This window comes from Dipodomys merriami, unplaced genomic scaffold (assembly GCF_024711535.1).
Source record: "Dipodomys merriami isolate MVZ:Mamm:240054 unplaced genomic scaffold, mDipMer1.0.p SCAF_12, whole genome shotgun sequence".
NCBI classification, from domain to species: domain Eukaryota; kingdom Metazoa; phylum Chordata; class Mammalia; order Rodentia; family Heteromyidae; genus Dipodomys; species Dipodomys merriami.
This window is the reverse complement of record NW_027202493.1, coordinates 44,081,572-44,101,280: the sequence shown is the minus strand read 5'-3', so window position 1 is coordinate 44,101,280 and position 19,709 is coordinate 44,081,572. Positions and strand designations below refer to the sequence as shown.

The 19,709-nt window shown below is 43.6% G+C and overlaps 1 pseudogene; it reads left to right on the top strand.

Annotated features, from left to right (window-relative positions):
- Window positions 1-14,495: 14,495 nt before the first annotated feature.
- On the top strand, window positions 14,496-14,854 carry LOC138822985 (small ribosomal subunit protein uS8 pseudogene; annotated as a pseudogene).
- The last annotated feature ends 4,855 nt before the right edge of the window (window positions 14,855-19,709 follow it).

Below are 19,709 nucleotides of genomic sequence, written 5' to 3'. Positions count from 1 at the left end.
TGCTAACCACGTGCTTGCTCACTGACCAGGTCCCCAGCCCCTCGAGCCTGTCATGTTTCCCTCACTGTAATAAGCATATAACTTTATTTGGATGCTGGGATGTCCGGGGGATTGGCTGAGCCTAGAGAAACTAGCCTTCCTCCCAGACCCCTCCAGTGTTTCATATATATAATGAACTGCGGGGCTGATTGAAACTGCTTGGGAGCCTCTGATTGTAAGCCTCTGATAAGCCTCCTGTCAGTGCCTTTACAAGAGCCGTTTGGGACGCCTCTGAGTCCAGGCCTCCTGCTTTCCTCACCACCAGAGCGCCTCCCTTCCACCTCCACACCCTCCCCCCCCTGCACGGCTTTGCCTCTCACCTCCAGTCTGAACCACCCATCACCTCACTTCTCCAAGGCCCCTGCGCTCCCCTCTGCTGCCTTTTACCCACAAACTTGTAGGAATTACTTACATAATCTGGATAAAGTGCTGTTGGAGATAGGCATCGTATAGTTTTTCACATTCTGTGTGTCATCTTTGACTTTTTCAAATGGCATTTGATTTTAAAAAGTTTTTAACCGGGTGCCAGTGGCTCACGCCTGTCATCCTGGCTACTCAGGAGGCTGAGAACTGAGGATCACAGTTCAAAGCTAGCCCGGGCAGGAAAGTCCATAAGACTCTTATCTCCAATAAACCACTAGAAAACCAGAAGTGGTGCTGTAGCTCAAGTGGTAGAGCGCTCGCCTTGAGCTGAAGAGCTGAGGGACAGCACCCAAGCCCAAAGTTCAAGCCCCACAACTGACAAAAAAAAAAAATTCTTAATTTTGATATGTTATATACAAGATTAAATATTACATCCAATACAATGCATCTAAATTTTATCTCCCACACACATACTTTTTTTTTTTCTGGTATTGGGGTTTGAACTCAGAGCTTTGTGCTTGGTCCACTTGTGCTATACTACTTAAGCAATATATGGAGCCAGGCTTTTTGCTCGAGTGTCACAGACTTTCTGCCCAGGCTGGCTTTGAATTTTGGTCCTCCAAATCTCAGCTTCCTGAGTAACTAGAATTACAGGTATGAGCCAGCATCTTCTGACCTTTTTTTTTTTTTTTTTCTCATGAGAAAACTGTATTTTACATACTATGTAAATAAATCTTTGTCTACTTCAAGATCATGAAAACTTCCTGTTCTTTTTCTTCTCTCTACAATCTGTATTGTTTTGAGTTTCACATTTAGTTATGCAGTCCATATGGTGTTTGTGTTTTGGTATGATGTAGGACTCATTTTCCCCATACGTGGATTCTATTGATCCATCTATCTACTGAAAAGAAGGCTCTTCCTTTGGTGATCCTTGACTGTATTTCTGGTGACCGTGTGCGGAACAACCTGCTTGTGGACTCTACCTTACTGGCGTGCTTATTTATCTTCCCTCCAAAACTACACTGTCTTCACTGGTACAGATTTCCACAGGTCTTACTACAGTCACCCCCAAATAGGCAAGAGATAATGTATGTTCTTGGATAGAAAGATTAACATTCAGTATAATCACAATCCAAATTCCAGCAAAATATATGTCTGTGCATGTGTGTGCACACCTATATGTGCATGTGTGCATGTGTGTATGTGTGGTCAATAAGAACACAGGAGCTCTCCAGGCAGTAGATGGAAATAAGGTGCATACTCTCCTGTAAAAGGAGGGAAACTAAAACCATGGCGTCTGCTCTCCCCCCTTTCTCTGCTGGCCAGTCTTTGGTTCCGTTTCACTGTCTTTCTCCCTTTTCACATTAAATGCAGCTCACTTGCAGTTGTCCTTACCAAGCTGAATCTGCATCCTTCAGATCCCTTTCTCCACCACCAAGCAGTTTGGCACCATGAGGAAGTGTGGTGCAAGGACTTAGGATTCCGCATCTGCTGCTCTGTCACTCTACCTCAGAACTTCCATCTTTCATAGCATCATGCATCCAACTTCAGTCTCCATCCTCCACCCTGAAGTCTCCCTCTGCGGTCTTCTGCTGGGCACTGCTCCCTTCACCTGTAGACTATTTCATTTATGAACTAGAATGTCAATGCAGTGATCCTAGTTGTTAGCATGGTGGACAATCGCTGAGGCTCTCAAAGAAGCACAGGACCCCACGCTTTTCCCTTGGAAGCTCTTGCTATAAGTCTGTGGCAAGGTGAGACTCCCTCCCTCCCTTGTGACCTCTCATCGGTCAGGCCCAGCCCCAGATGGTTTGAAGAAGCTGGCTTTGGCACCATGCTGAGTAGTGGTGCTGGAGTGGGTGGTGTGAATGCTGTCCTGACCCTCCCCTCCTGGACATCTTGTCTGGATCAACACTTGACAGCGCCATTCTTTTTCCAGCGGCGCTGTGAAGTAGATTCTGTTACTGGCTCCATTTCCCAGGGAGGACACTGTGCCTCTGGATGAGCAACTTGGTTTCACTACTCCACTCCACCATTCATTGACTCACTCATCTGCTTATGTATGGCCATATGCTCGGCACTATTCGAGGCTGCAGTGGGCGGCAGCACGAGGATATGAACTCAGAACTCCACGTCTGGGCTCTTAAGCGCAGGACATATGTCTTCCTGAAACACTGGCGATGGCCTCATAGCTGTACACGGCAGGGTGGAGATGCGGGAAGAAGGCTCTGGAGCAGTCCACCTCATCCCATTCTCATCAGCAGTCTTACCTGTTGGGAACCCCCACTGCTGTAGACCTTTCTCCACTCTCCACCCATGGAGAAGAGAAGTTGCCCCTCCATGCACTCCCGTCTGCCATGCTCATTGCCACCTCCTGACAACCTCTTTGCCTTCTCCTTCCACCCATCTAAATGTTTTCAGTTCCCTAGGGAACTTATCCCCAGGGTAAGCTAGTTAAACTTGGCCTGGAGCAGTCTGGCCGTGGGCAGTTCATACATGTGCGTGATTCTCCCCTTCCAGTCTCTTAGCTCTCTCAGCACGCCTCCCATGTGCGTCTCATACTCATTTGTGTATTCCTAGCTCTAGCCGCTGATAACTTAGACCATCATAGCTGCCTCCTGATATGCCAGCTTCCAGTCATTTTGGTTTCAGCTGTGCCAATACCTCATAGACAACATCTGAGCATGCACCTCGGCGTTCATTTTCTGTCCAGCCCTGCCCACAGACCCACCTGCAGACCATTTCCAGGGGAATCCTAGGATGTGTCCCACAATGTCTGTGTCTAGCACAGGCGGGAGCATCCCTAAACATAAGTGTCATTGCCCAGGGGCCACACAGTCATCCAGCACGCCCAGCACGCCCAGCGAGTCCCTGGTCCTGGAGAATGGAAATTTCACTCAAAGTGTGAGGAGGGCAAGCTGTACATGTGTTAAAAAAAAAAAAAAGGCTTTTGTTTTTTTCATCCTTAGCGTTTTCAGTAGCACAATAGCAGCAGGCATTATTTTAAGCACTAGGATAATTTGATCTTAATTATATGGTGTGCAGAGGCACTAATAAGTTTACAAATCTGCCTGCAACAGTAAACACATATGTCTTAGAAAATGCTACCCTTCTCCTTCCTTATTGTAGGACTGGGAACTCGGGTAATTGTGAATAATTAAGAGGGAGTGACCAAATGGTGATTCAGTCAAAGCCTCCAGAGACACCTCAGGAAGCCACGAGCCTGCAGGGCGGGGGAGGGGTTCCAGGGGCTCTGGAGGCTGGGGGAGGGGCATCCCACAAAGGCAGGCATCCATCCACCCATCACGGCTCAACATGACCCCGAGGAGCACATCTGCCAAGAAATTGCTTTTTCTTACCTTCTGTGGCTATCAAGAGGCCAAATGAAGGTTTAAAAGTTCTGGGTGGGGGGGGGAGGAAATAAAATAAATAAGGTGCAGTTAGCAATCAGGCCTCACTACCGGTGAGTCGGCAGGTGACTTTGGATCCAACAGTCTGCCCAGCCTCCACCTCAGCTCTGCTACCCACAGCTGAACACCATCCTCAGGTCCCCACGGGCGTCCCTGGGCTTCTTTGCATCGAATGTGACAAAGCCCTGCCCAGTAGGAGTCACACTAGCGCTGACTGACAGCTGTGTGTGAAACCCCAGCACACAAGAGGCATGCACATACCTTGCCCTTTTTCTTTGTAAGAGGATCAGATGCTTTTATTGAGGTCATTTATGACCAGCTCAGTTCCTCACCCACAAGAGATACTTGATCAACATTTGCTCAAGGAAGGAGCAAATAATCAGTACTTACACTTTCCTACTTAGGAAAGCCGAAGGACACTAGCTACTCAGTAGGCTGAGATCTAAGGACATGGTTTGAAGCCAGACCTGGCAGGAAAGTCCATGAGACTCTTATCTCCAACAAACTACTCAGAAAAAGGCTGGAAGTGGTGCTGTGGCTCAAGTAGTAGAGCGCTAGCCTTGAGCAGAAGCAGCTCAGGGACAGTGTCCAAGCCCTGAGTTCAAGTCCCAGGACTGGCAACAAAAGAAAGAAACAAATAGAGGGGGGGAGGGAGGGAGAGAGAAAGAAAGAGAAAGAAAGGAAGAAAGGAAAGAAGGAAGGAAGGAAGGAAGGAAGGAAGGAAGGAAGGAAGGAAGAAAGAAAGAAAGAAAGGAAGGAAGGCAGGAAGGAAGAAAGGAAGGAAGGAAGGAAGGAAGGAAGGAAGGAAGGAAGGAAGGAAGGAAGGAAGGAAGGAAGGAAGGAGAAAAAGGAAGAAAGGAAAAAGAAAGGATAAAGTCAAGCACAGAGAGGCTAGGCATCTTAGCTAAAGCACACAGCAAGCAGATGAAAAAGTGGCTTTTTAGACATGCCAGGGGAAGTCTAAATTCAGCACAGCCAAACTCAACATGACAAAAGCAAACTAGGATGTAGGGCTGTGTTCCGTGCCATGATCTTTGTCTTCAAATTGCAATGATTTACCAGTACATTTGTTCCAAAGAGGAAAAATGAATACCCCAAAAGCCGAGGGAGTGTGAATGCCTGACTATCAGTTTCCAAGATAAAATAGAAATTTTGCTTCTGTGATATATGTGTTTAGGCAGATTAAATTCATGTTTGATTACAAACCTCAGGATAAAAGGAAAATAAATATGTTCATGCAGACTCTGGATTCCCAAAGGCAGAAGACAAAACTCATCAGTTCATACTGTGGCTGCCCGTCACGGGGTCTAGGGTGGGTGCTACCTTGGCATCCTGAGGACCTCCATGAGAGGCTCTAAATGATACCGGAATGGCCTCTCTTCCAGTGGCGCCCATGTCCCGCCTGCTGCATTGGGTGAATCCTATGCATTTCTTGGCTTCTTCTCTCCTGTGTGTCATGAGCTCAACTCCCCAGAGCCTTATTGCCTGAGCCCTTCCCCCTCCTCTTGTGAACCTGTTGGGACATCCTAATCACTCCTGAAAGCCCAACTGAAATGTCTAAATCCCCTGTAAGCCCTTCCTAGCTCCTCGGCAGGAAATGATTGCTTTCTCTGCAGTCCCAAAGGCTTACGAGTTTTCTCCTTCCATTCATCAGACTCTGCCTCTTATTAAAATGACATTTATTTATGAACGAGTCTGACTTGCCCTCTGGATGTGTAAACACCACCACCACCCCGCCTTGGTCTTCCAGCTTCAGCCCTTGAACATTAAAGAAGTGTTTGAAGAATGTAGATTGAAGGGAAGCCATTTTAGTGTCCAAAATCAACACCCAGGGAAGTCAGGCTGGCTTGAGTCCTGTGGCAAGGTTCTACACAATCACTTAAGAGGTGTTATGTTATGGGGGGAACTGTTGGAGAGCAGGACCAGTGGCAAGTGGGGAAGGGGGAAAGAATAACATGAAATATTTTGTGTGTCCCTCTGGAGAAGTCATTTATGGTTGGGAGGTATGGCTCAAGTGGTCAAGCTCCTGACTAGCAGGAGCACATCCCTAACTGCAAACTCCAGATCTGCCCTCCCCAAAGTAAACCCATTTTTAAACATTTGCAAGAGAGCAAGGAGGCTCTGGCTCAGTTACACCGGTAATCAAGCTACTTAGGAAGCTGAGATTTGAATCCAACCTGATCAGAAAAGTCCATGAGACCCTCATCTCCAATTAGCTACCCCAAAGCTGGGAATGGAGCTGTGGCTTAAGTTGTAGAGCACCAGACTTGAGCAAAAAAAGTTAAGGGGCAGCACTCACTCCCTAAGCTCAAGCCCCAGTACCAGAATATCCTCACACAAAATTGTCAAGAGGAAGGGCTGGAGGAACAGAAAGTAATACAGGGGATGAATATGGTCACAATACAATATACATGTGTTTGGAAATATCCCAGCAGAACCATTCAATTTACATAACATATATGCCAATAAACATAATTTTTAAAGAGCATGCAAAAAGAATAGGAGGGACAATGTGCAGTTCTAAAGGAGAGAAAACAACAGGGTGGGCCTTATCCCTGTCCCCTCACAGGGAGCTACAGGGAACCACGTGGGTGAGGTACGTGGACCGCGTGAATGTGCACATCGGAGTGGGCAGTGGAACAGGAGCCCCAGCAACTCAGGAGGGCTGTGCAAATCCCAATGGTACCCACGATTTCTTCTTTCTTGTGATAACTAAGTGAGCGTAGGGGCGCCCGCACCAGCCTGGCACTGTGTGACCCCGATGACTACAGCTGCGCAGGGAGAAGGGAAATCTGCGTTAGGCTGCTGGGATTTGGGTGAGTGAACAGGGTGCTTGGCACATAGTAGGGCCTTCCCATATGTCTTTGTTCTTTGCATGACTACTAGGGCTTGAACTCAAGGCCTGTCCTTCAGTTTTGTCACTCAAGGCTGGCACTGTGCCACTTGAGCCACAACTCCACTTTCAGCTTTTTGCTGGTTAATTAGAGATAAGAAGTCTCATGAACTTTCCTGCCCAGAGTGGCTTCAGACTATAATCCTCAGACTATAATCCTCTGCCTCTGTTGTAAGTAGGATTCCAGGTATAAGCCACCTGTGGCCAGCTTTCCTTTCTCACTTGAGATCATCCCATGTGGTGAACCTGGGAGCCTAGGAAGAAGTTATGATGGGAGGGTTCAGAGAAGATCCCCAACATGGGGTATTGCTGTAAGGCTGGCTCAGGTGGGAAACTTGGAGGGGGGGAGGGAGACCAGCATAGATGTAGAAATTTAGGGATTCCTCTATTTATTTCCAGATGGAACCCAGGACCTGTCTACCGCTGAGCTATGTCCCAGCCCCGAAGCTTGGCATTCAGCTTGCCTGTCTTCTATGTGATGGTAGCAATCAATCTTCAGCATGGCGAGGCAGAAGAGAGAGGCGTTTTGGGACATCTGCCATGAGACCATCGCAGGCAGCTGCAGGGTTGTGTGGGGGACAGAAGGTTGTAAAGGAGGTGAGGCTCAGGAGGCTGCCGAGAAAGGAAAGTGCTACATTTAATCCTATTTGTTCTTTGGGAATTTTCTAAAGCCAGACAAAGAAAATCGCATCTAACGCGTGGTCTCACATGCATACTGTCCGGAGCGGCTTTTATGTTCTTTTTTCTAACTCTGTGCACTTGACTGCACAGATCTGAAGAAAGACAAAGGTTGTTTTAGTGGTGTTAATGTAGGGTGATGGGCGAATCATAATCTTATAACCAAAATGGTTCACTTGTTCGTGGGAGCTATTGAGAGCGCAGGCTCTTTGGAAGGTACAGAAGAAAAGACTTGAAATCGTTCGCCACCCACCTCCTGCACACAGCACTGTGCGCATTAATGAGGGAAAGCCTTGACGCTGTGAACTCCAGGGGAAGAAGTTGCTCGGCCAATCTGAAATGTGACTGCAACTAGTTAGGCAGAGCTGAAGGAACGGAGTGTGGGCGGCTCACTGCTGCTTACTGTGGTGCTTTTCTTTTGGGGTTTCCCAGTTGCCTCAGAAACAGAACTTTTGCTGAGAAAGGCCTCGGGAATGGATTCTGTGTGCACACGTGTGTGTGTGTGTGTGTGTGTGTGTGTGTGTGTGTGTGTGTGTGTGTGTGTGTGTGTGTGTCTGGGGTTTGAACTCAGGACCTCACATTTGGTCATAGATTGTTTGCTCAGCTAGCACTCAACCACTCGATCCATGCCTCTAGCTCTGTTTTCTGTTGGTTATTTTAGAAATGGAGTCTAGAGGACTTTTCTGCCCCTGCTGGCTTGAAACATCAGTCCTCAGGGTCTCAGCCTCCTGAGTAGCTAGGATTACCGGCACGGGTACCCTGCTTACATTCCAGATTCTTACGTCTGCAACCCTCTGGTGTAGCTAAGCTGCTTTGTACATCATGGGTCCCGTTGCCCACGTCTGAGCTGGTGAGAGGAAAGGTACTTAACTTAGGCATGTACCTTGCAAATAACTAAAGCCTTCTGGGACAATGATACTGAGTGAATATTATTAGAATAATAATAATATTATTAAAGTGGCACATAAAAATTTTGTATCACTGTCCTTGCAAAATAGTTTAAAATGCTTTACAGTAAAGTTTTCATTGGTGTAAAGCAATTCATAGAACTTCACGATAAAGTTATTCATAGCGGGGTAGTAGAAAATAGTCTCAATAATAATCACAGTCTTGAATTTTCAGAGTTGTGTGGAGCTCACAATGGTTCGCCCAAAGCTTCCTCTCTGAGGCCTGCAGCAACAAGGCAGGTGGGCAGGAGGCTGCTCTCACAGTGAATCCGTTTCACAGTCAGGATAGCAAGGTTCATCAAGGTGAAGCAAAGGAAAGCAATAACTGGTCAAGGCTGTGGTTTCAAATCTAGTTTCTGTTTCATCAAACAAACAAATTAAAAAAAGCTAGAGACAAAGTCAAAAGCAAAATACAACAAGAAAAATTACAGACATATACTTGATTAGAAAGCCACTTTGAGTAGTGTTGAGGAGATGCTTTAGAAGATAACCTTCAGTAGTGTAGTGATTTCCACAGAAATGGTTTGTTTTTCTCATAAGGAAACTATAGTGTGATTTCTAGCCTTTCTCCTTAGATGAACAGAAGGCTCTGGGGAAAGGAAGGAAGACAGTATGTGTCTGAGCAGAGGAGACAATGGAACTGGAGTTGTGCAGAGGGAGGGCTCTTAGACAAATTAGTAGGAAACCTCAAAGTTCATGATTAGTTTTAACTTTACTCAAGAAGCAATCAAAAACTCATACACATTCTTAGGAAGGGTGTAGCCGGAGCAAACCACCTGAGAGATGATTCTTCCTACACCAAGTTCCAGAACTGGAGCTGTGGCTCAAGTGGTAGAGCACTTGCTTTGAGGAAGACAGCTCAGAGACTCTGCCCAGGCCCTGAGTTCAAGCACCGGGCTCAACACAGCCATGCACACAGGCACACACACAGGCACATACAGACACAGACACACACAGACACGCACACACTATCTTTTCTTGGTTTCATATCAAGAATATCTATTGTTGACTCCAATCAAGACCAAAATCTACTCAAGCTCATTCTTTGTAACAGTTTTAACAATGTAAACATCTATTTTAAATATATTTTTATTATTTTGGTTTATTATTTATTTTTATTATTAAATATTTTTATTATTTTTATTTGCCAAGTTGCTTAATTTCTCTCCATCTCAATTTTCTCCAGGGCATAATGGGAGTGTGTGTGTGTGTGTGTATGTGTATGTGTATGTGTGTGGGTGAATTGCTCCTGGCTCAATGCCTGACATAGGCATTGAGGTATGTTTTCCTGTCTCTGCAGAAGGTAAACAAATAAACAGACATCTTTCTACCTTGGGCACTGTACAATAAGAAGTGAAGCCATTAGGACGAGCCTTAATCAAGTATATCTAGGGTCCTTAGAAGAAGAGATCATGGCACAGATACATGTGGAAGACCATGGAAGGTCAGAGGGAGAAGACAGCTATCTAACCAGCCAAGGAAAGAGGCCTCTGGAGAAACCAACCATGCTGCCACCCTGACCTTGAAATTTCAGCCTCCAGTACTGTGGGGCAATAGATCTCTTGTCTAAGTCATGGAGATTGTGCTATTTTTTAAATCATTGTAGCCCTCCTAAATTGACCCTGAGGATATGTCAGAGTCTGATCTCTAAAAGGGCTGGAGGCCTGCAAATCTTAGAGCATTGGGGCTTGAGAAGAAATTTTTGTTGTATTATCTTATAAGGCATCTGTCTTCGTTTGTATTTTTTGTTATAAAATAATGAACTATTATTTTATATCCCATCATGAGAATGTTCAAAACCTTCAATACATTTCTCACGTTATTTATGCTTTCTAGAAAGACTGGCTACACTAGTTTTGTCTTAAATGTTCAGCTCTGCATGGACATTGGAAAATTTCACAAAGAAGTTCCAACAAAGAGAAGAACCTTTGGAAGGAATTGGAAACCAAATCTCTCAGTCTGCTAATGATTCAGGTGGTGGGAGACAGAACGATCCAACAATAAATAATGAAAGCAATGGAAAAGTCTTTCAGACTTTCATGATTTTGATCAGAAGATGACAAATGTATTTAATGGAGACAAACTAATAATTAATAGTAGATCAAGGAGGCCAGTCCAGTGATACATATAGGCAGAAAATTATCCTCTAGCACACAGATCAAGAAAGAGATTTAGGGATTATTCTTGAAAAATCATTAAAACTATCCATCTAGTATGTAGTTGTAGAAACAAAGGCAAACAGTGTTAGCTCAGAGAACATACAAAAAACTGGTGCTGACACCTGCTATTTCCAAAAGGATTTGTTTGATCTAGTCAGGAATATTGCCATGCTAGCAATTGTTCCACACAAAAGGTGATAAAACTGAATATCAAATGGTTCTTCATGCACTAGAAGGAGTCAAATGCCAGTGTATTCAAAGGCCAAGCAGGAAGGCAAATGTGGATGCTGGCATGATAAGACTCTTAGATGGGAGCCAGATCAGAGTGCAAGATGTTTAAAGGTTTTTGGATGCAAGCACACGCACAGCATCCACCTGCTGCAGTTCAAGTCTTTGGCCCCCAGTATAGAACTGTGGCATAAGAATGTTTACTTAGTGTTGGTCTTCAGCTTCATCTCTGCTCAGGGAGTCTCTACAAGGCTGGGCTTTCTAACTGGGCCATGTATTCTGTCCACCTAGGAGATGGTCCCATCCACGGAACACTAGCTGAACACGTTGAAATGAAGGTGCTCTGTGCTCTATAGAGTACAACCTGTGACTGAAGGGAGGGGTGCCTGTGACTCAGTGATGGCAGTGTCTGCAGGCATGTCTGAAAGAGCCGGTGCTGTGTGGGCCCCAAATGCCAGTTCCGTGCTCCACTCAGCCTCGTGGTACCTAATTTGCATGAAGTGTGTGAAGTATTTCTGTCCTGGTTATGTATAACACTTCCTGTCTCCTTACCCCACCAAACTCAGCCTTTCTTCCTCTCAGGTCTATCTCCTCTCCTGTTTGGCTTTCTGAAAGGAATTTCTCAGCTGCGTTCTCTTTGTCTGCTCTCTTATCCCTGCTTGCTTTTGCTCGTTGCTCTTGTCTTTTTCTCATTATCCCTGTGCTGAAAAAGATAAGTGACCACAAATGTCCAGGTGAACAAGAGCCTCTGAGTGTGAATTGCTCTGGAAGTGCAGATTGTGTTGCTCTGACCTTCTACTCCCACAAACGGCACAGCTGTGCCCTAGGAAATGACAGTCCTGGAACAGTTAGATCATTAAGAAGTATCTTAAGATGGGCATACTGTTTATGTTACACTTTTCACTACTAGAGCTATGCAAAATAACACGCATATACAGAGAACGAGCATAATGATAAAGTGAATGCATGTTAGAAGCTAGAGCACGGAAAGTGGCTGTTCTTAGAGTTCCTTTGAGGCTGCCAATCCTGCTCTAGGAACATCACCATGAGCGTCCATGACATCTGCACACCATGATGGCTGCTCAAAGTAATGCTTTCATCAGAATAAGAAATAAGCCACTGAGTTGCTTCCTGCATCTGTTGCTTCCCTCTTCTCTTTTCCAGATGCTACTGCCGTGGCAGAGGCCTGAGGAGCTCATCTCATTTGTTCTGTCTCCATTTTCATCCAAGGTTAAACCGAGAGCTGCATGAAGGGGAAGGCAGCCTTGGGAAAGAGGGGGAGCAGTCTTTCACAAGGGCAGCCTTGGGAAAGAGGGGGTGCAGTCTATGGAGACAGGGAAATGGCCGAGTCATTTAGAAATACGATGTGAATTAGTTCCATTTTCATACAACTCCAGATAACTAGTGAAAGGCGAATGAGGTCTATTCACATGCTACTCAGCTTTGAGTACCCTTATCCCAAACCCTTAGGATCAGCAGTGCTTTGATTTCAAGGAGTTTTGGGGTTTTTTGGAATGTTTGCACAGATGCCACCTGTTTGGTGTCCTAAATCTAAAAAAAAAAAAAATCTACATTTTGAAATGCTCCAAAATCTGAGACATTTTGTATCTTTGCTGAAGAAGTTTCCAGTTTTGGAGCACTCTAGGTGTTAGGTTTTGAATTCGAGTTTGTGAGACTGTATTCGTTTCCAGCTGCTTTGTAACACAGGACTGCGAGGTAAGTCACTCAAAACAATGCACACTGATCATCCACAAGGCCTGTGGCGATCTCACCTGCAGGGCAGCCTAGGGAAGAACTCTCCTCCATGATTACTTAGATTGTTGGTAGCATTAACTGTATGTTGGGGCAGTTCTTATCTTCTTGCTAGCTGATGGCCAAGGCTGCTCCCTAGTCCTCTCCCCTGCTCCCACAGGACTTCTCCTAAATGGCCACTTGCTATTTCAAGGGCATGCGGGGAGAACCTTGCTCAGGGCTAGGATGACATCTTAAGTAATCTAAGTCGGAAGAGTGAATCCATCTCCTTAGCTATTATAAATCTTATGGTTGGGTCAAGGCACAGCTCCTGCCCATACTCAGGGGAAAGGAGGAGGTGGAGGGGTGAACGCAGAAGTCTTCCTAGTAGGCCCTTTCTGATACACAGAGTCCTTTGGAATAGGAAAAAAAATCCTAGTCGGCAGGTTCCTCTTGTTGGGATTTCTTCTCAAAGCTCATGCTTGCCTCTATTAACTGAAAGTTGGCATTCTGCTGACATTTTAAAACCAAGTGAAGCATTGTATAGTGCTGACTATTGGGCAGGAGAGACTTACGATTGTATTATACAGAATTTAAGCCCTTAAGCATGCTCCCCCAAAGAGGTTTCATTTAGAAAATTGTAAAATGAAACCAATGAGAGAAAAAAAGTACAGAATAAAAGCTATTCTGCTAATTTTTTAAAAATGACAATTCATTCTGATTGGAAAAATTAATGTTTCAGAATAGGATTTTTTTCCAAAAGAAAATGACTTTCTCCCTTTTTCAACTAAATAAATATTGAATCCCCAAGTACTAGTTTATAGTCACTGGCTAACTAGTCATCTCCAAGGCCACTACTGGCTGTCAACTATTGCTCTAACCTCCACAGTTATCAATTCTATTTTTCTTTCTTTTTTTGGTCTGAGACCAGGACTCAAACCCAGTACCCGATGCTTTCACTTATTGGCTGGTGCTCTACCAACCAAGATATGCCTCCAAACCCTCAAAACTATTTTTCTAAAACACAATGGTGATCTTGTCACTTTTCTGATAAAAAGCTTGATAGTCTCTTTTTCTGTGTGTGTCTGTTGTGGGGCTTGAACTCTGGGCCGGGCACGTTCCTCAGTTCTTCAGCTCAAAGCTAGCACTCTACCACTTGAGCCACAGTGCCACTTACAGTTTTCTGGTGATTAATTGGAGATAAGAGTCTCACAGGCTTTCCTGCCAGGCTGGCTTTGAACCGAGATCCTCAGATCTCAGCCTCCTGAGTAGCTAGGGTAAGGGGCGTGAGCCACTGGTGTCTGGCTTAAAAAGCTTGATAGTCTTATACCTGACATTTATGAATCTTCAAAAATTAGCACCAGTTCCATTAACATCTTTCTCTTCTTTCAGGGATCTAATGCTATATACACACAGCAGTTTTGTGTAGCCATTTCCTTCTTATTCCTGCCTCTGGTATTGCATCTACTCTTTTTCTTGAGAGGTTCAGAGATTTTACTTATAGGCCCTGACAAGGGTGATATATAAGCTCAGGTCACTACAGGAATCCTTGCTTAAATATATGCCTGAGAGTCCTCTTATTTAAAGTGAATGGAATGCTGGCTCCTATGGCTCTGACCTATAAACATCATGACATGAATTAAGACAGTGTAATTACATAGGAATTTAAAAAACCCGTGTGGTAGACATTCTGAGTACTTGAGAGTTTCAGAGGACAAAGGCATCATTTTGTTCTAGAACAATCAGGGTGTTGTTTCCCCCCACAGGTGAAATTGGAACAAAGAATTGGGAGTTAAGAGGTGGCTCCAGCCCTCCCTTGCTAGCACGGCGCTTTCTTCATAGTAGGCCTTCATTTAAGCCTATTGATGTGACCTGAAACGGGAGGCTTGCATCTGACGTGCCAGATGCTGTGTGGGCCTTCACCATACCACATCTCACCTGTTAGGAGCAGGCACTTTCCACATCCATTACTTCATTTAATTACCATAAATTATCCTGTAATAATAATACCCCTATTAAGCCATCTTTCTATTTTGCCATCATAGTGAGCATGAGCAACCTGGCTGATGCCCTCACGAGCATCAGTGATGCTGAGAAGAGAGGTCCAGGCCAGGTCCTCGTCATTGTCTGCCTTCTCACTGTGATGATGAAGCATGGCTGCATTGGCCAACTTGAAATCATTGATGGTCACAGAGCTGGGAACATGGTTGTGAGCCTCGCAGGCAGGTTAAACAAGGGTGGAGTGATCAGCCCCGATTTGATGTGCAGCTCAAAGACCTTGAAAAATGGTAGAATAATCTGTTCCCCTCCTGCCAGTTTGGGACCCCAGCTGGCCTCGTGCACTACGAAGAAGCAAGATGGAAATGCACAGGAGGGAAAATCGGGGATTCTTTTTCTAAGGGTTAACACATGCATACAAATAAGATGCCTCAATGGAAAAAAAGTACTGTGTCCAAAATAATATAAGAAATTTCGCAGGACGCTAGTGGCTCACACTGGTAATCGTAGCTATTCAGGAGGCTGAGATCTGAGGATGAAGTTTGAAGCCAGCCTGGGCAGAAAAAGTCCCTTGAGACTCTTATCTCCAATTAACCACTCAAAAACTGGAAGTGGTGCTGTGGCTCAAGGGGTAGAGCACTCACCTTGAGCACAAAGAGGCTCTGGGACAGCTTCCAGGTCCTGAGTTTAAGCCCCACAACCAACCAAAAAAAAATGCATAGCAGAAATGAAATTTCATACAGACTGCCTTCTGTGATTGCAAAACTTTTATTAATTAAAAGGAAAGATCTAGAGGAAGCCATAATTTAATCATGACCTGAATGTATACAGCACCTCTAGTATACTTACAGATGGTAATTGGCTCCTGAGTATGGTGTCTGACAAGCAGCAGGAACTTAAAAATATTTGCTGATAAACAAAAATCCTGTTGTACTCTCAAAATGAGATAATTGTCCTATAAAATTTAGCATACTTTATGACTAATTTATAGTGCTGTCTCATTAACTCATGTTTGTAGGCTACTGCTTTTGTCTTCAATTAATCATAATTAGTAGAAATTATTTCATATTTCTTTATATCAAAGTTATATATATATATAGTAGGTTTTCAATAAACACCTGCTGAATTCACCTAGACTTAGTGTCTGACACAGTCTGAAATACTATAACAAGTAGCTAAAACTTGAAAAAGACATTGCAGTGGGCTTCCTATTTCTTGGTTGTAATCTAAGGTCAGCTGTAAGTACCATAATTGCAAGTGCCTGGAATTTTCTTTACATCTGAGCCAACCATTTTACTTTCACCAAAATACTAAGCCTGCATCTGATCAAATCTTGAATTTTTGGTGAGGACCAGAGAAAGGAGATGGATTGAATTTAGGGGTCAAATATAGTAGGACAAACACAAACCTTGAAGTTCCACAATCACTTTTCCTGGAAACGGCATATTGATCATTATTGAATAACAATGAAGAAGAATGAAGCTTATTATTCTTAGACCACGTAACAGAAATACAAGGAAGGCCCTGAAAAGTTTTCATGGATTCACAAATGTCACAGTTACAACTAGCTCTTAGAGGCAAGAACCTTTACAAAATACCCTCAGTGGTGTTAGCATGAGAGCTGTCCTGCCCTTCACTCCTACACATCAAGGACACTGCAAGTATATCCACACTTCCTGCTCTGCCCTAGATCTCTGCCCAATTTGATTCTCTTTTCCCACCCCAGCTTCCATCCACACAATTTCTCCTTACCGCTACTACCTATAAACAAAGAGGACTCGGTAATAAGTGCAATCTTTTCCCTTCCTTATAGAAATTTTTTGTATGTTATATTATATTGTACCTTCTTGCCCTTTTTGTATAATAAAACATTCTGCAACTCCTTCTATATCCTTGCAAGGAAAACTATCATTTTTCAACAACACTGATTCATATTCTGTTGTGTGGCTAATGTATTTAAGGAGTTTCTCATGAGCTGACATTTGGGTGTATTTCCCCTCCATTTTTTCTTGCTATTATAAAACCATTATAAAAATGCTACATGAATAATCTTGCTACATGAGTAACATGCATTTTCGGACACGTGCACATTTATCTGTAAACTAAATTCCCATTAGGACTTGTCTCAGAGGGTAATTGCTTTTTTTTTTTTTTTTTGGCAGTCATGGGGTTTGAACTCAGGGCCTGGGCACTGTCCCTGAGCCTTTTTTTTTTTCGGGTCCGGTCATGGGGCCTGAACTCTGGGCCTGGGTGCTGTCCCTCAGCTCTTCAGCTCAAGGCTAGCGCTCTACCACTTGAGCCACAGTGCCACTTCTGGCTTTTTGCTTATGTGGTGCTGAGGAATCGAACCCAGGGCCTTATGCATGCAAGGCAAGCACTCTACCACTGAGCCACCTTCCCAGCCCTCCCTGTGCCTTTTTGCTTAAGGCTAATCCTCTACCACATTGAGTCACAGTGTCACTTCCTGTTTTTCTGGTGGTTAATTGGAGATAAGAGTCTCATGGACTTTTCTGCCCAGGCTGGCTTTGAACTGTGATCCTAAGATCTCAGTCTCCTGAGAAGCTAGGATTACAGGTGTAAGCCCCCGGCACCTAGTGGTAATTGCATTTTTAATTTTGATACAGTGTCTAGTTCCCCTCTGCAGAGATTGTGTTACTGACAATATTGTATGAGAGTGCTTGTTAACAGTTGAGTTCTCAGCATCAAATACAGCAATGCAGCTTCTAGGGATAATGGGTTCTCTGAGTTTACTCTGCAGTACTCAATGAAGTCCTATACAAGTCAGTAAGATACCAGCCACAGAACTGATGAGGATAACACTTACCTAGTGTTGTAGAACTTTATTCAGGCTCAAGCCCTGTGAAGAACATATACGGAAACTTTGAAAAAATGTTTTTGCTGAGGTTTATCCCCATGTAAGAATGCAAAGGTCCATTCTCCTGGATTTGCCAATACTTTGGGGTAATGGAGTCCCTCCTGTGACTGTGACAGTAACTTTCATTTTATTTAGATCTGTCACTAGCTTGCTGGGCCAGAATAATGGGAGGGCAGGTGGCATAGGGGTAAGTGGCATAGACTTTGGAATGATATCTGCCGATTCAAACCTATATTTACCCTCTCTCTCTCAAGAGTGTGACTCAAGGTTAAGTCATTTGGCAGAACTGAGGGTGTATTTAGATTACCAAAATGGAGAACTAATCCTGATGTCTTTTTGGCCTGTCATAATATTAAGAGGAATAACATTGGGAGAGTGTTTAATACTCAACACTAACTTTCCCCTTCTGCCTTTCTGAAAACAGCAGAGAACTGGGGGTGGGGGGGGAAACCTAAAGGTTTTTAAACAGCTAAGTTTTTGTTTTTGTTTTTTTGTCTGTCGGCCGTGGGGGCCTGAACTCTGGGCCTGGGTGCTGTCTCTCAGCTCTTCAGCTCAGGGCTAGAGCTCTACCATTTGAGCCACAGTGCCACTTCTGGCTTTTTTCTTTTTGCTTATGTGGTGCTGAGGAAGTGAACCCAGGGACTCAGGCATGCAAGGCAAGCACTCTACCACTGAGCCACTTTCCCAGCCCCTAAATAGCTAAGTTTTATGTCACAATTTCCTTAGTAATGCTACCTTACTACACTCACAGAACCTTAAAAATATATTTAGTATTAGTTTCCATGTAAATACAACATGCTTTGTTGTTTGGCTTCCCAGACAATATAGGACGGCTACTATAGGGGTCAAAATTGTTAATGGATTAAACTATAGAAAACAGAGATTACAAAATAAATGGTTAGAGAAAAACCTGCTACTATCACTACCACTAACAGAGGTGTAGGCCTAGATAGGCACATTATGCATATTACATTTTGGGAAACTGGAATCAAAACCAGAGCAATTGTACTCCATACTTAAACCACTTAAGGAATTATTCTTCCAAATTCAGGAAACAATCAGAATCTCATCTCATAGCACAAGTCTACCTCAAGGTCAAGAAAAGGTAGAGGGGAGCTAGGGTGTAGCTTGGGTGGTACAGCATGTACTTAGCACATGTGAGGCTCTGGGTTCAATCCCTATCACCAAAATAAATAAATAAATAAACATACAAATAAGAGGTCACCTACCTGATTGGTAGCGAGAAAGCAGGTCAATGGGCAACATATTTATTTTCATTTTACCCTATTTAATTCAAGATGGAAATACCTGTGTATTATGCCAATGAGGTAAGTTTCATTTAAGATTTACATTTTAATACATAAATTGCAATTTGGGAAGTTAAAAAAGTCTGAGGTTGCAAGGTGCTGGTAGCTTATGTTTCAATCTCTAGCTACTTAGGAGGCTGAGATCTGAGAATGGCAGTTCGAAGCCAGGCAGTTAAGTCTGTGAGACTCTTTATCTCCAACTAACCACCAAAAAGCTAGAAGTGGAGCTGTGGCTTAAGTGGTAGAGTGCTAGCCTTGAACCAAAAAGCTTAGAGACAGAGCCCACACCCTGAGTTTTAAGCCCCAGGACCAGTACAAACACACAAAGTATGACACTATCCAGAAAATCAATCAACTCATTTGTTTATCCAATATTTATTGAATGTTACCATTTTTCTACGTGCTGGACTTACTCAGAACCTTTAATTGCCTGCAAGTTCTGGGTTAAAAGAAGCACCATTCACAGCCCTGTACAAAGTCACATTAACCTTCCTACAAGTGTTCACCATAAGTTTATTATAACTGCAACTGATTCTAATTTTAGAAAGTTCTGGGTTCTGAATGTCCATTTTCCATGGCAGACAGAAAACTAAAAAGTTGTTTTGCCAGCACATATAAAGTTGAAATCCTTGACAGTCTTTGAATTATATATATATATATATATATATATATATATATATGTATTTGAAATTTCAATTGTGATGAACACTTTTGACTCATAATCTCATTTGTCAGTCTTACTACAATTTACTTAGCTAATTTCACTAGTGGATTATGTTCTTTCAAGGCATGGAGAAATAGGATTCATAACTATGCCATTACTGCTTGCCTTTGTATTCCATTTCACAGCCTCATAGCTTAAATAGAGAAAATATATTTAAAAGCACAAATTAATTCCACCTATTTCCTAGAAGGATTTCAAAATGCTTTTTTAGAGATACCGAATCTATTTGATGGAATTTAAGCACATATGTTGGTACTATGTAATCGTATTAACAATAATGGTAGCAATGATAAAAAGTTAATGCTTCTTTTGCCACCTGCTACATATCTGGTGGTATAAATTGCTGACTAGCAAAGT